Raw genomic sequence first — 15,361 nt, forward strand, 5'->3', positions numbered from 1 at the left:
GCAACAGAAACCCTAGTTAAAACACTTACTATGTAGCCCTGGCTAGCCTATAATTCACTATGTAGAACAGGCTGGCCACACACTCACAGTGAGAAGGCTGGACTGCTTCCATGACAGGCTTCAAATTGGCAGTTAAGGAGACCAGGCCTAAATCTTTGTTTCCAAAAACTGGGCAAGTCCAGGCCTCAGAACTGCCTGAGGCAAGGACAATGGGTCAGCATCAGTTCCCAGACCTCCTCAGCTACTTCCCCAGCAACAGTTTCCAGACCTCCCCAGCAAGTTCCCAGACCCCTACACCTCGGTAATGAAATACCCATTGAGATGGACCCAAGAGATTAACATAGAGGTCACCTATTCCCTAATGTGCTTTAAATGAGGCCTGCAAGCTCACTTGGCTTTCTCTCTGTTCTGGTAAGGGGAGGCCCCAGCACGCTGGACGTCTGCAGAATAAAACACTCTTTGTGTTTACACACTGTTTGAGTCTGGGGTGTCATTCTTCTGAAAATCACAGACCCCGACAACAGATATGCTTGCCTCTGCCTCCTGGGATTCAAGGTGTGCTCCACCACACCCAGCTTGCTCCCCAGAATTTGGTGGTGCTCCTATTAAGGATGAGACAGTAGCTTGGGGAAAGAGTTAACAAGAAATTACCGGTTAGCACGAGCTTTGTCAGAAGAGGGTTTTCCATGCCTGAGAGCTGTGATTGGCACAACCATCAGCCTGCTACTCAGACTGTATCTATCAAATAACAGTTCAAACTGTGCCTCACCCTAGGAGACTGTGTTTTACAAGCAGCTTTTGACCTCGTTCTGAAGGAGCAGGATCACCTCAGATCTTGAGTAGACATAAACTACACTATCAAACACCCCTAAAGTCTGTTCAGCATAGATTGGTAATAATAAATGACTTATTCCTGGGAGTATTGAGAAAGCCACCATACAAATCCATTCGGGTATGCTGGTTTATTCCAACTCCCCCGTGCCCCACCCACCCCTGCCCAGGGGTAGCCAGGCTCGTTGCACACCAAGCTGGACTGGAGGGAGAGAAGCTTAGCCGGGTGTGGGTCCGTGGTGAGTGCGTGGGCAAATAACACCTCCCACACACGCTGCTTCAGACAATTGGTTCCTTCACTGGGGGTAACAGAGGCTGTTTAAACCTTGGGGGTGGTGAGTAGTTCATCATTGGCTGGGGAATGCCTCATTTGCATGAGGAGGAATGCCAGGTGCTGCTGGACATGACCTTATAAGGAGAAAGGAAGTTTAACCTGGCTACAGGCTCTGTGACTTTCTCAGGCAGGGCAAGGGTTGGGGCTTAGGGCTTTGTGCGACAGGACATGCTGGCCTGGGGCAGGTGGGGAGTGACCTCACCCCTGCCAATCTCAGGACAAGGTTTCTGGGGTTGGGACAATGACACCCAGAGGGGGGTGTGGAATTGGGGAAGGACTTGCATGACAGATACTGGGAGGAGAGGAAGGGCTTACGCTGGGTTGCAAAGTGAATAAATAAATACATTGATAAAAAGGATGTTTTCCATTACCACAAAACTCTTAAACTGCTCTCACATTGGAATACTGGATTTGGATGAGAACGAAATCTAAGTTCACAGGTCAGAGTTACTCCTGGTTTTTGTTTTGTTTGTTTTAGCTCCAGAATTAAGTATTTCTTGTTCCCTTTGAGTAGGGAGCTCTTTTCTGCATGGACACCAGACAAACTGGGTCAAGGGAAGCCTTAAAAGTCCCTTTCCTGGACCCCATAAAGTGATGGACACCCCACATTGATCTGACCTAGCTTCACACCAGCCTACCGTCTGACGCCTGGTGTGAATGACAAGCAGTGGCCGCTCCACCATCCCTGGAGTTCAGCTTAACTTGGCTCCCCGTGGTGACGCAGCCAGCTGGACTGTCTGCTCACCCTCCAGTTCACTCATAGCCCTGAATCTGCTGCTTCCTGCTGTCAGCTTCAGTTCAGCCTTTTCCTGTCCTATCAGGCTCTACAGCTTGGCTCTCAAAGCCTGACCCAGCAGCTCGCCCTGGGCTGGTTCATTATCTTCTCAGTGGAGGTTCTCTCTCAGCACGTGGGTCTGACACCTTCTGGTCTCTGCGGCAGCCTTTTTGACTTCTATTCATTCTGAAGACCACATGCATGTACCTAGATAGACATGTTTATTGTGTGATGTGTGAAACAGACGTTAACATAAATAGTTGACACTGGACAGCCAGGTGCGGTGGGTAACCACCACACCTAACCTCATCCTAATCCATGTTAACCCACACCTGGCTGTCCTGGAACTCATGTTGTAGACTAAGCTGGCCCGAAGCTCGCCGAGGTCCTCCTGCCACTGCCTCCTGAGTGCTGGGATAAAGGGTGAGAGCCCACTACCTCACCCAGCTCTCTCCCTATTTTACCTATGGGAGGCTTTGGATTTCCAGTTGCAGGGGCTGGCTTGAAACCCTGTGTCAGAGGGAGTTTACTTTGAAATTGGTAGAGATTTTATGAGACACAGATTGTGTAAGATTATTGTGTGAGGCCCAAGTCAGAGGGACATGACTATTCCAGTCGATGACCTCAGAAAGGGATGGAGTCGTAAAGGCTGTGCCCTGTTGGTTTCAGGACAGTTACCCTTCACAGCTCGTTTTGGGAGTGTGATTTCTTAGATTTTAAAAAAAGAATACTGCTGACTATATTAAGAATGTAGTGAGATACAAAGAACGCTTTAAAGGAGCCTGACTGTAGAATAAATTAGTGTTTAAAGTAGGGGACCAAAGTGAGCTCTTTTTTTCCCCCATTCGATTTTACTGTCAAGGCCAGTAGATGTCACCTGGGAGCAGAAGTCTCCTTTAGCGTCTTTCCCACCTATGTGACATTTTCCATCTATGTGACATTTTCCATCTGTGTGACATTAGTCAAGACCTTAAAGACTCTGCCTTCCCTTGGAAGCAGTGAGAGCATTTTTGTCTCTGTGGTAGACACCGGTGAGAGGTCCCTGGTGGGTCTCCATGACACCCCCTAATCAAGAGGCTAGGTGACTTTCTATTGGACCTTTTGAGAGATATCCTATCGTGTGCTTATTGGTTACTTCTCTGTTGCTGTGACAAAACACCACGACCAAGGACACTTACGAAAGGAAGCAGCATTTATTTGGACTTTTGGTTTCAGAGAGTTAGAGTTCATGACGACGGAAGAAAGGCATGGTCACAGGCATAGCCTAGAGCTGGCATGTGGACGGACAAGCAGGGGGCAGAGGGAGGACTGCTCACTTTTTTTCATAAGCTTTATATACACTGAATTAAACAGCACCTGGTTAAGTGTGGGTAACCAATAAGATCATTTACTTATAAGATAATGTCCCCATGTTAAGCAATTTTAAAGCAACCCCATGTGAATAACGTATACGCCCACAGTATGGACAAAGACCGATTTTAAAAAATAAAAAGATTGGGTACCGTCGGTTAGATCACATTTTAGTAGCTTTAGAGATACTTAATCCACAAATCTGTATTTTTACAGACACGGTTTTTAATACAAAGTGGAAGACCTTTGATCTTGCTGCATGGGCTTCAACGTTTCTCCTCCTCCAGTACGATATTCCTGGGGAAATTCCAAATTCTTGGGACCCCTTATCTCAATAATTTAATAGAAGAAGAAACCAGACTCTCTCTCTCTCTCTCTCTCTCTCTCTCTCTCTCTCTCTCTCTCTCTCTCAAATTTGACTTTTCTTTCATAGGTATGGGTATGGACTGTGGTAGGTGTGGACTGTGTGTATTCAGTGGCTGCAGAGGCCAGAAAGGAGCGCAGATCTCCTGGAAATGGGAGCGCAGATGGTTGTGAGCCATCTAAGCACAGGGACCGAGAGAAAAGGGCCTTGAAAAGAAAGTGAGGCACAGGGCAAGAGTGCGGGCTTCTCAGGAAGAGGTGCCGTTTGTTGCTTTGACAAAAGGAACACACTTCATTTTGGATGGGTTGTGACTCAATCATCATGGAAGGTCTGCAAAGGTCCCACTCTTGGCAGGATTGCGGTGATAGGGAAAATGCTGGGTCGCTGTCACAAAAGACAGATCTCCACTGGAAAAAGGAAAAAAAAAAAAGTCAATAACCTTGTTTGTGAGGTTACCAGGAAAATATCTGAGAGGTGCGAGGCCCCACCCAACACGGTCACTGCTGATTAACATAAAAGATTTCTATGCAAAAGAAATTTTCTCTCCCTGTGTTAGCCTTCATGGCGGATGTTGGCAGCTGTGGTGGATTCTTTTTTCTCAGCTGGAGTGAGGCTTCAGAGTGTTGCTAGGGTCCGCCCAACAGTTACCTAGGAACAGCCAGCTATGAGCCGGCTCAGCTATAAGAAAGCTCTCTACCTCTCCCCTTCTCACTCCCTCCTGCTTTTCCCTTTCCGTTTTCCTCCCCATCTCCCTCTCCCTCCCCCTCCCCCTCTCCCCTCTCTCTTTCCTCCTGTGTCCCTGGGCCAGCCTCTTCCCTTCTCCCTCTTCCATTCTCTTCTTTCTGTCCGTCTCTGTACCCCTTTCTCCCCCTCCACACCCTTCACCATGTCTCCTCCCCTTCCTGCCTTCTTTATACTCGGTCTGTTGCATGGCTTGATTGTTTGGGGAGGGGGTGAGGTGAGGGGGTGGGAACACCTTGGCAGGGCCTGCTAAGGCACAACCGCCTCCCTACATCACACTGTCACTATTTTATAAAACGCAACAGTCTTCCCCTACCCATGTTCCATAACTTCTCCTGTCTTCCTAATAGTTAGTCTGGTCTGACCCTACACACGTAGGGTAAGAGTGTTAAGTGACAGATACCATGGGGTTAATAGCCACACACCCCCTTAGAGCCAATTTACAGCAACCGAAGAGTACAAAGGTAGCAGCCTTAGGCTAGGTGTACCTGGAATCCTTTCTTGAATTTCTTGTCTTGTTTTTTGTGAATGCTGCCCTAGCACTTAAAATCTGTTCGTATGCATTACGTTGTTGTGGTGGTGTTGTGTGTGCACATGCATGATATCTGTGTAGGGACACACATGCCATCACATGGGGCTGGAGCCTGTGACATCAATCGGCAATCAAGAACACGACACAGAGACACAACTACAAGCCAATAGGATGGATGCAGTTCCTCGGTTGATCTTTCTTCCACACGGTGTGAGGCTACAATCACGGTAGGTGTAGGTGTAGGATTTGGTGTAGGTGACGGCAGATTGCTAAGCCTATTCAACAAGTTCTAACTCTCCATCTTGCCCACACTTTGTTTTAACGTTTAAAAACCAAAAGCATGGTGCTCAGGGAAAGAGAACTCGCCCCCCTAGGCAGGGCTATGGGCTTCTCACCTCTGTAGTCTTAACATTAGCCATTGACGTCATCTTGGTGGCTCTTAAATCATCTTAAAGGCTGTGTTTTGCTCTTGATAAATGCGATTGGCTCTGGGGTGGCTTGGGTGTTCCTCTAGGACTGCGAAAGCGGGTTAGAACATGAGGTTTCATTGTAAAGAGGCTTTCTGCGAGACCTTAGAAAACGTAAGTTTGTAGCTGGGAAGGGAGAAAAACGTAAGCTAATTATGTTGTGTTTTTTGTTACTAGCTGTTGAAAGTGTTGTGGGAATCTTTCTGGAGTAAACACTCCGACAACAATGAGAGCAGAAGGGAGGAGGCATCATTGGTGGGCGGAAGCGAGTATGGCTCCTGAAAGGCCTCAGCACGGGTCCGGTCTTCATTCTCATTTTATACATTAAAACCACAACGTGGAGTGAGCAATCAAGGGAGGTTTTACGGCAGCATCTGTGGTGTTCCACAGGTAAGGGCGACGACCTGTTGTCTCAGCTATTTCTCCGGGTCGTCCTGTCCCAGGTAGCAAGGGAAGCCATCTTGGACACTGGCAGGACAAGCGGTGCTTTAAGTAAATCTCTAAATAAATCAGCAAATCGGTATCTAATAATTGGCATTTCCTACCTCATTTTACTTCAAAAGGCCTCAAGTATACTCTAGATTAAAGGGCTCCTTCCCCTCCCCATGTCCCCATACCTTCCCCATCGTTTACACTGTTTGTATTTTCCCCTCTGAGACCGTGATCACGAAACTTAAAGACCTCGCGGAAGCGAAGACTTGCCATCTGAAACTTCTTCAGGCTTAGTAGAGACACAGATCTTTGCCTACGCAGGGATCAAGAGTCTCAATCTGCCTGGCCTAAGGTGGACAGATGAGTTATGAGAACAGAGGATTATCATTTGATGAAAATCTGGCAAAAAAGATGTCATTACTTGGGACATCAAACCATAGAGACAGTCTATCTTACAGCAGAGTGCTCCATGCCCAAGCTTAAAATCAATGCCCAATATGAAGGGCCTCCCCCTGCCACCAGGCACTTGAGAACCATGCTGCTACTAAACCACTAACACTTAGGGCAGAGCCTGATGTAGATTTGAGTTTGTAAATCTTGGAAGCCGAGAGCACATTGCCTGAGTTATCAAGTATGTATACGCGACAGTGCTCTACATGAAAAATGGCCCGGTATGATGCCGTTGGCAGGGCACCGAGGGTCATCAGGTCTTGTGAGATTGCTGTTGTCATAATCTCAGCGTTTGAATTTAGTTGTGAGGGCCCGTGACATAGATAGGTACAAACTGGCATGGGGGCAAACACGATGAACAGCTGAAGTGAATTAGAAGGAACACATGGGAGGTTACAGTCACTGGGTATGCATTGTAACAATGACGCCTGCCTAAAAGAAACCACGAAACACCTCCTTTCTTCTTTTTTATTAAAATGTTTTATTTATTTACATTCCAAAAGCTGCCCCCCTTCAAAATTCAAAATGGAGAGGCTTTATTTTAATAAACAACTTCTTGAGTTCTATTCTGGGCGGGTCTAGTCTAGACCTTTTTCTAGCCTAAGCAGGGTCAGCATACATCACAAAATATTTATGTCCTTAACCGGGAAGAAGCTGATTACCAATCGTTTTCTTGGAATGTGACTACTCTGACTTGTAGCTTAGGGAAAGGCAGTTGGTGGGATGCTGGCTCCCGGTCCTAGACTTCTCCCTGGGATGTGCTGGTCCCAGCCTACCCAAGACTTCAGCCAATGAAAGCTGTCCACGACTGAAGTCTCCTTTGGGAGGGGTCTCATTTAACCAGGAGTTTACTTCTGGGGATCTTCATTTCACTGAAAACAGTGAGGTTCAGGGAGGTCAGGAAATTCACCCAAGATCATCAGCTAGCGAACGAGGTAAGATTCGAACACTGGTTTTCTGTCGTCAAAGTTTATTCTGTCCTGTACACCACACTGCAGCTACTTAAGTACATCCCTAATCTTCTGAGTTGCTTGAAAACCACCGGGACTGTCTGTTTATTCCAACTGGAAATAATGTGTCCTTTTGTCCCCTAAATTGTCCTCTGTGTAAATAGAACTATAGTGCTTCATTGCAGAGTGGTTAAGATGAAATAGCTTGTAGGTTGTGTCAAACAGGCTGTACTCTAACCTACATGCCATACATCAAAATCTGTTTTTACTATAAAAATACCCTGCAGGGCTGTATGAAGGTTCAGTAGTTTAGACCAATGAACTCTTCTTCCAGGGGACTCGAGTCTGATCCACAGCAGGACAGGTAGCTCACAACTGTCTGCAACTAAGGCAGGATCCAATTCTGGCTTCTGTGGGCATCTGGGCTCATGTGTACATACCTACATACACACTCACATACTCAAACACATGTACACATAGACACACATACATATGCACACATACATATACATACACATGTAGACACATATGTGCACAAACATACACACACATACACACACATACACACACATGCACACACACACATATACACAAACATACACACTCTCTCTCTCTTTCTCTCTTATTTCAATAATAAAAATAAATTCTAACAAATGCCTTGCAAGCATCTGATGCCCCTCTGGACTTTCAGAACACACCGTGACCTTGGTAGGAATTCCCCAGATGCAGTATCCAACCTGACTCATGATGTAGTCACAACCGTCTAGGGTCCTGAATAAGACTTTGGTGAGCAGATGGCAGGGTGCTTGTCCTGTACCAGAATGATGGGCTGGGAGACAACCTGCAGGCTCAACCTTTACCCTGTCCATCCGCTTTGGTCAGCAGTGAAGGCCCAGAGCCCATGTGATCCAGAAATATTTCCCAATAACTCACAGAACAACTCTCCCGTCTTCATGATTCCAGGTACTTCCCCATCTTATGAAAGTGAGACTGACTTTCCTAATTATTAAAAACATGTATTTCCAAGTTTTGGAAATTTGGCAAAATAAAGCGTGGAGAAGAAAATTATAATCGTGTTCCTGTCAAAATTGGGTAAAAAATTTTTTTCCATTTTTCCCTGTGCAGATACACAAGCAAACAAGCTGCTCAGTGATTTATTTTGCTTGCATACGTACTTTACCCAAACACATCCCAGTCCACAGTAGCTGTTATTTTCGTCTCTACGTTTATACACACTCTGTGTACATTCTCTGTATGGTCAGACCATACACTGACTACTACACTTCCTGCTTCTCTTTTGTTCTGTTTTGGTTTGGGTTTTGGTTTGTTGGTTGGTTGGTTTGTTTGTTGGTTGGTTGGTTGGTTTGTTGGTTGGTTGTTTAGTTGGTTGGTTTGTTTGTTGGTTGGATGGTTGGTTGGTTTGTTGGTTGGTTGGTTGGTCGGTTGGTTTGTTGGTTGGTTGGTTAGTTGGTTGGTTTATTTGTTGGTTGGTTTTTGGTTTGTTTGTTGGTTGCTTAGTTGGTTTGTTGGTTGTTTAGTTGGTTGGTTTGTTTGTTGGTTGGTTGGTTGGTTGGTTGGTTGGTTTGTTGGTTTGTTTGTTGGTTGGTTGGTTGGTTGGTTGGTTGGTTGGTTGGTTTGTTGGTTGGTTGTTTAGTTGGTTGGTTGGTTGGTTTGTTTGTTGGTTGGTTGGTTGGTTTGAGACAGAGTTTCTCTGCATATCCCTGGTGATAGCGACAATTTAGGAATTTTGTTTTCTTTTAAAAACAGATATATTATAAGAATATGCTTTTGTTTTAATCCCAGGTATGGGATGTGGGGCTGCTTCAGATTGATCACAGCAGCTGATGGTGACTTACCTCGTGCTCTAGCAGGGGTGTGATTCTGCCAGCCACAGACAGTTTGGCATTTGGGGGACTTTTTAGAGAGCATATAAATGCTAGGGCACCTGATGAGTTGTGGTTCGGTTGTTATTTGTTGTTGTTTGGGGTCAGTCATGATTTGTTAAGTAGTTGTGCACAGAGAAAGAAACAAGAAGAACTTAGATATCCTGATGATGAAGATCGGACTTGCCCCATGGAACTCGATGCCCCTAATCAGTCGGAAGCAGTCTAAGGATAGCGTCGCCCCTTTCCTACCCCTGCCCTCATTCAGAAACTCTTTCCTTTCCTCTCTATCACGTCTTCTTTCTTATCGAGTGTTAGGGAGTCGGAAAGGCAGGCAGAAGAGGGGTAGACAAGGGTGGAAGAAGAACCCACAAAACAGCTGAAGACAGGTATGCCTGCCTGTCCTGGAACTTGCTCTGCAGACCTCAGGCCTCTGGTAAACCTCTGTAGGCCTCTGTAGATCAAGGCCTCAAACTCAAGAGATTCACCCGCCTCTTCTGTAGTGCTGGGATCAAAGAGCACGTCCCCACCACCCAGCTACTCCTGCTTCTTCTTACGGTAAAATTACAAAAATATATACTGTCTCACACACAATAGGGGTTACACTGTATGCATATTTGTGTTTAATTTTCTCTATCAAGCTTCTCCCCAAGAGCATCGGGAATTATCAGAACACATGGTTAAACCATGACCCCAGGAAATATTTTACTTAATGACTCTCATGTTGGCCATTTAGTTTGAGACAGGGGTTTCATGTGACCTAAGCTGGCTTTGAACTCATTATGTTGTCAAGGGTGATCTTGAACTTCGGATCTGTTTGTTTGTTTTGTTTTGTTTTGTTTTGTTTTGTTTTGAGACAGGGTTTCTCTGTGTCACAGTCTTGGCTGTCCTGGAACTTGCTTTGTGGACCAGGTAAACCTCAAATTCACAGAGATCCACCTGTCTCTGCCTCCCAAGTGCTGGGATTAAAGGCATGTGTCACCATGCTTGGTTTTATGGGGCCCAGAGGCTCGAACACTGGTCTACTTCTTTGTTTTCTTTTTAATGGTAGGCGAGCGCTCTACCAACTGAATTATAACTTCAGCCCTGTCTAAAAATATTTTTTTCTACCTTAAGTCATTCAAGGTAAATCCTGGTTCAAAATTTTGACCATTTATTTTTCTTTCTTAAAATTTAATTGTATTTTATGTATGGGTGTTTAGCCTGCATGTGTCTGTCTACTTCACCTATGCAGTGCCTCTGGAGACAGAGGAGTTAAGTTTCCTTGAACTGAGCTCTCACTTGGGTGTTGAGAATCATCTCAAAGAGAAACATCCCTCCACCCCCCAATGACTGTTTCTTAAGATGAGTCCTGAGATGTTGTGTTTTAGGTTAAGAAACTCATGGTTACACTAAGCCTGTTCTCTGGAAGCCATACCCTCCATGCTTACCCACAAACCACCTGGGAAATCTTTCCACCCCAGCCAGGCTTGGCTTGACACTGTTACCAGCGTGTCCCTGTATTCTATTGCCACCTTACAGAAGGCAACAGGCCCATGCCTGTGCCTCCTTCTCTTCAAATACGTCATCCTCAGTTCTCATCAGAGCCAGTGGATCCCTTTATATAAAGAAGCGTCACACCTGAGCTGGTGGCACATGCCTGCAACCCCAGCACCTGGGAAGCTAAGGGAAGAGGATTCCAAGTTTAAGGTACGTGATGTCCATTGGTTGATAGTGTCAGGCTGGCCTGGGTTTGTGTGGAACATTCTGTCTCAAAGAGAAAGTAATAAAAAGGATGCTAGACAGACAGACAGACAAAAGGCAGAGGAAGAAGTACTACTGTTAGCTTCAGCTTTGGGCCAGCGAACCCCCACAAACTCACTGCAGAGCCTCTATTCTCACTCAGCTACCTTTTAAGCTCCAGAATCTAGATGGACCTACACTAACTTTCTGAGATTATTCTTTGAAAAAAGAGAAACAAAATATGTGCCCCAATACCATTTTCATGTGCCTCCTGAGCCACACAACTGCTGCTTCCTCATCTGTCACCTGAGTGCCTAGACAGTATACACTAGAAAATCTCAATGGAAAGGGCCTAAAGTCCCTTTTAGTTATTTATCTTTTGCTGTCATAAACACCGTTACTAAGCCAGATAATTGTAAGCAGCGATGTGGACGCTGGGAATTGAATCCGAGTCTTTTGGAAGAGCAGCCAATGTTAACCACTCTCCAACATTGCATTTTAACTTTTATTTGTTATGAGTGAATATTTGCAAGTGCCAAGTGCTTTGAATACATTATTAAAGACCCATTATAGTCCTTTGAGGTGATATTATTGAGTTCTGTTTCATAGATGTGGAAACTGAACCCTAAGAGGTTGTCTCAGACTACAAAATTGGCAGGGCTGAGAAACAGAGCCAGCCTCTTTTGACTACAAAGCTCACGTTATTCAGGTTATTGATTACTCTGCTTCGCTTATGGCATTCATTGTAAGCTGCTTCATTCAGCAGAGATGTCTCCACGTTGTGTAAGTCCCTCAGGGACATGTATCATTTTTCTTCCTTACTTGAAGTGCCTCACAGACAGCAGACCAATAATCTGTATCCTGCTGAGTGCTGATCACTACAACTTTGTGTGTTTCCCCGCTGCAGTGGTTTGAATAAGAATGGAGCCCATAAACTCATATATATGAGTGCTTAGTCAGCAAGTGGCACTGTTTGAAAGGATTGGAAGGATTAGGAGGTGTGGTTTTGTTGGAGTGGGTGTGGCCTTGTTGAAGGAAGTTTGCCATGGGAGATGGGCTTTGAGGATTCAAAAGCCCAAGCCAGACCAGTGTTTACTCTCTCTGACTGGGGATCAGGATGTAGCTCTCAGCTCCCACTCCAGCACTGTGGCTGCCATGTTTACTGCCACTGAGTCTGAAACTGTAAGCAAACCCCCACTTATATGCTTTCTTTTACAAGAGTTGCTTGGTCGTGGTGTCTCTTCACAGAAATAAAACAGTGACTAAGACATGTCCCTACTTTTTACTGAAATGTCAAAAATTTATTGAAAAATTTCAAAAACAGTTAATTATCACATACATTATCTTCCACCTAGACTCACCAATTGTTAATATTTTTTCATATTTTGTTTGTTGTTTGTTTTTCTCCTTTTTTCTTTTTTAACCATTTAAGAGTTAGTGGCAGGCGCTTACCCCCCCCCAGCCCCTGTCACTGTGGTAGCCTACTTGTAGACGTCTTTCCTCCTACTCTACCTCCATTCCCTGGGGGCTTAGCTGACTGTAGTAGCTGACCCGCTCACCCCTCCCTTCTGGCCCATCCCCATTCCTCTGCGTCAGACCCTGATACCTAGAAACACTGAGACCCAGAGTGTCCACACTTGGCTGAGACTCAGGTAGGTGATTTTCTCAAAGAGTCCATGGGACAAAGAGTTGGTTCTTCAAGAAAACAAATAAGATTGATAAACCTTTAGCCAAATTAAACAAAAGATGGATAGAGAAGATCCAAAGTAATAAAATTTGAAACAAAAGTGGGGATATCACAATAGACACTGAGGAAATTTGGAGCCTCATAAGGACACACATAACTTTTAAAAATCTGTATTCCACCGAAGTGGAAAACATCAGAGAAATTGATATATTTCTTGTTGTATAGGTTGTACCAAGGTAAAGTCAGATAAACAACTTAAAAGACCCTTAGCACCTAGTGAAATAGAAAGCTGTAATTAAGTCTCCTAACCAAGAAAAGCCCAGGGCCAGATGGAGTTGGTGAAGGATTCTACTAGACCTTCAAAGAAGAATCAACGCCAGTAATCCTGAAATTACCCTACAGAATGGAAACTAAGAAACATTACTTAATTCTTTTTATGAGGCCACAATTCTCCTGCTATGTAAAGAAAGAAAGAAATTGAAAACCAATATCCCTCAATGAATCTAGAAGCAAAAATTCTGAATAATTAAAGAACTAAAGAATCACCATCCCTAAATCTGGAGCTTTACTACCAAGCAGCTATCCTGATTAAAAACAGCATGACATCAACATAGATACATTAATTGATGGAATAGAATTAAAGACCCAGGGATAAGTCCACACACCCATGGATACCTGATTTTGTCAAAGAAGCCAAAAATACACAGTGGTAAAAAGCGTAGCATCCTCGACAAATGGTGCTGGTCAAACTGGACAGTTGCTTGTAGAAGAATGCAAATATGTCCACACTTATCAGCCTGCACAGAACTGCACACGAAATGCATCACATCTGGACGTCAACACTAGGCTGAATATACTGACTCTGATAGGACAGAAAACAGTGACTAGTCTTGAGCTCATTGGTACAGGAGACCACTCTCTGAGGAGAGCACCAATAGCACAGGTCCTGAGAACAATAATTACTAAATGGGACCTCATATAACTGAAAAACTCCTGTATGGCAAAGAACACCAGACCATGATAGTCAGTGTCCTATTGCTGGGAAGACCCTGACAACAGGAATTCTTATAAAGGAAGACATTTGACTGGGGCTGGCTTATAGGTTTAGTCCATTATAATCATGGTGGGAAGGATCACTAAAAAAAACTAAGGAGACAAAGCCCAACTAGACACTTCTCACCTTCAAGTGGAACCTTTAGTGCCAGGAATAGGTTGCAGCTAATTGAATTGTTGGCCAACAGCATGCCATGGAAGCCATCAAAGAACTCAGGCTATTGGTTGTCTCTGCAAACTGTAAGGTCGGTCCTATTGCTGAAGACAAAAATTACGTATCTCATTAAACAAGAAGTCAAGATGGTGCTTAACTAGATCCTTCATCCCTGTGACTAGTTTTCACGGTACTGGAAAGTACTCTGCTTGCTACCAGAGAAGAAAGGTAACCACCAAACCTGTCACAAACCCTGTGATCTGTAATGGTGACAGGTCTACAAGGTGTGCTGGTGCAATCGTGGTGTGAAAATGAAGTGGAAACTTCTAGATTCCTTGGAAAGTTAGTTATGTTAAATGATGTTTTGCTAGGGCACACATGTGAAAGGATGTTTTCCTGAAGCAGACACAGGTGAAAGGATGTTCTGATATGGCAAATGCGTGAAAAGGACGCTTGATGAAGGAGTATAAATATGACCCCACAGACAGTGGGAGACGGGCACTGAGCATTGGTTTGGTTTGTTCTGCCTTGATGTTTTTTGCTAACAACACACATGTATTGGTTTGTCTTATATAGCGGTTGAGCTCAACTTGTGGTAACACTGCCATAGAGAGAAGTTTGCCCAAGAACTGCTCGTGAGGTTCCTGTGGCAATTTGCTGCTTCAGTGGCCTTGCCTTGGGCTGGTTGGCGAGTCTTGTGGTTTCTTCAGAATGGAACTGCAGCTGCTAGTTCATGCTTGATGTCTGATTGCAAAAGGACTGGACTGTAGCTGCTGGAGTGTGCATGTTATCTGCCCGCCTAGAGGATTAGTCTGCAGCTGCTGAGTTGTATTTTGTGTTTGCTATGGGACTGACCTGCTGACAAAGAAGATCGAGCTCACCCGGCAAAGAACTAATGCTGGACAGATCCACTTCTCCCATGTCCTAATATCTTTTCTCTCCCACTACCTCTGCTGGGTGGTGGGCTAGAAGAGAGGTTGAACCCTTATTAAAATGAGTGCTAACAATGTTCTGCTATACCCACTGTTGTTTTAAAAACCAAATCCCAAACGGTCGGTTTACCAAATGAAGACTCGGGAGCCGGACTCTGTGGTGAAAGCCCACTAGCTCAGAGAGGCAGAGAAAGCACCCAGCTGACCTTCCTACTCCTCTGACATTCCAGAAGGAAAAAGCTTTCTCCTTCTCTGTGCTGTCTTAAGTACTCTTCATCTCAAAGACTGTCCTTTCTAATTCTTTTTGCTCACTTCCTCTCAGTTGGTGGCTTGCTCTACCTCTTGACCTGTCGGTGACTTTATTTAGTAGGGTTGAGTCACAGCACAACACGGTTTTTCCAGTACACAGTAGGGAGGTTCTAAATGTGAGCCAATATCTTGCAACAACCCATGGATCGGAACGTCTTCAGCTATCATCAGAGAAGCTTCCTCCGACAGAAGATGGGAACTAATACAGACTCACACCTGGGCAATGTTCAGAGAGTGAGAGGCCTTGGCACACTCGGTCCTAAATGGGATGCCTCCATCAAATCTCTCAGCTCAGTGCTCAGGTAACTGGAAGAGAAGTGAGATTGTAAGAGCCAGAGGGGTTGGGTGATACCAAGGAAACAGTCTTCAGACACAACAGGATTGACTTGGGTAGG

This window comes from Rattus rattus, chromosome 13 (genome assembly GCF_011064425.1).
Source record: "Rattus rattus isolate New Zealand chromosome 13, Rrattus_CSIRO_v1, whole genome shotgun sequence".
Classification (NCBI taxonomy): domain Eukaryota; kingdom Metazoa; phylum Chordata; class Mammalia; order Rodentia; family Muridae; genus Rattus; species Rattus rattus.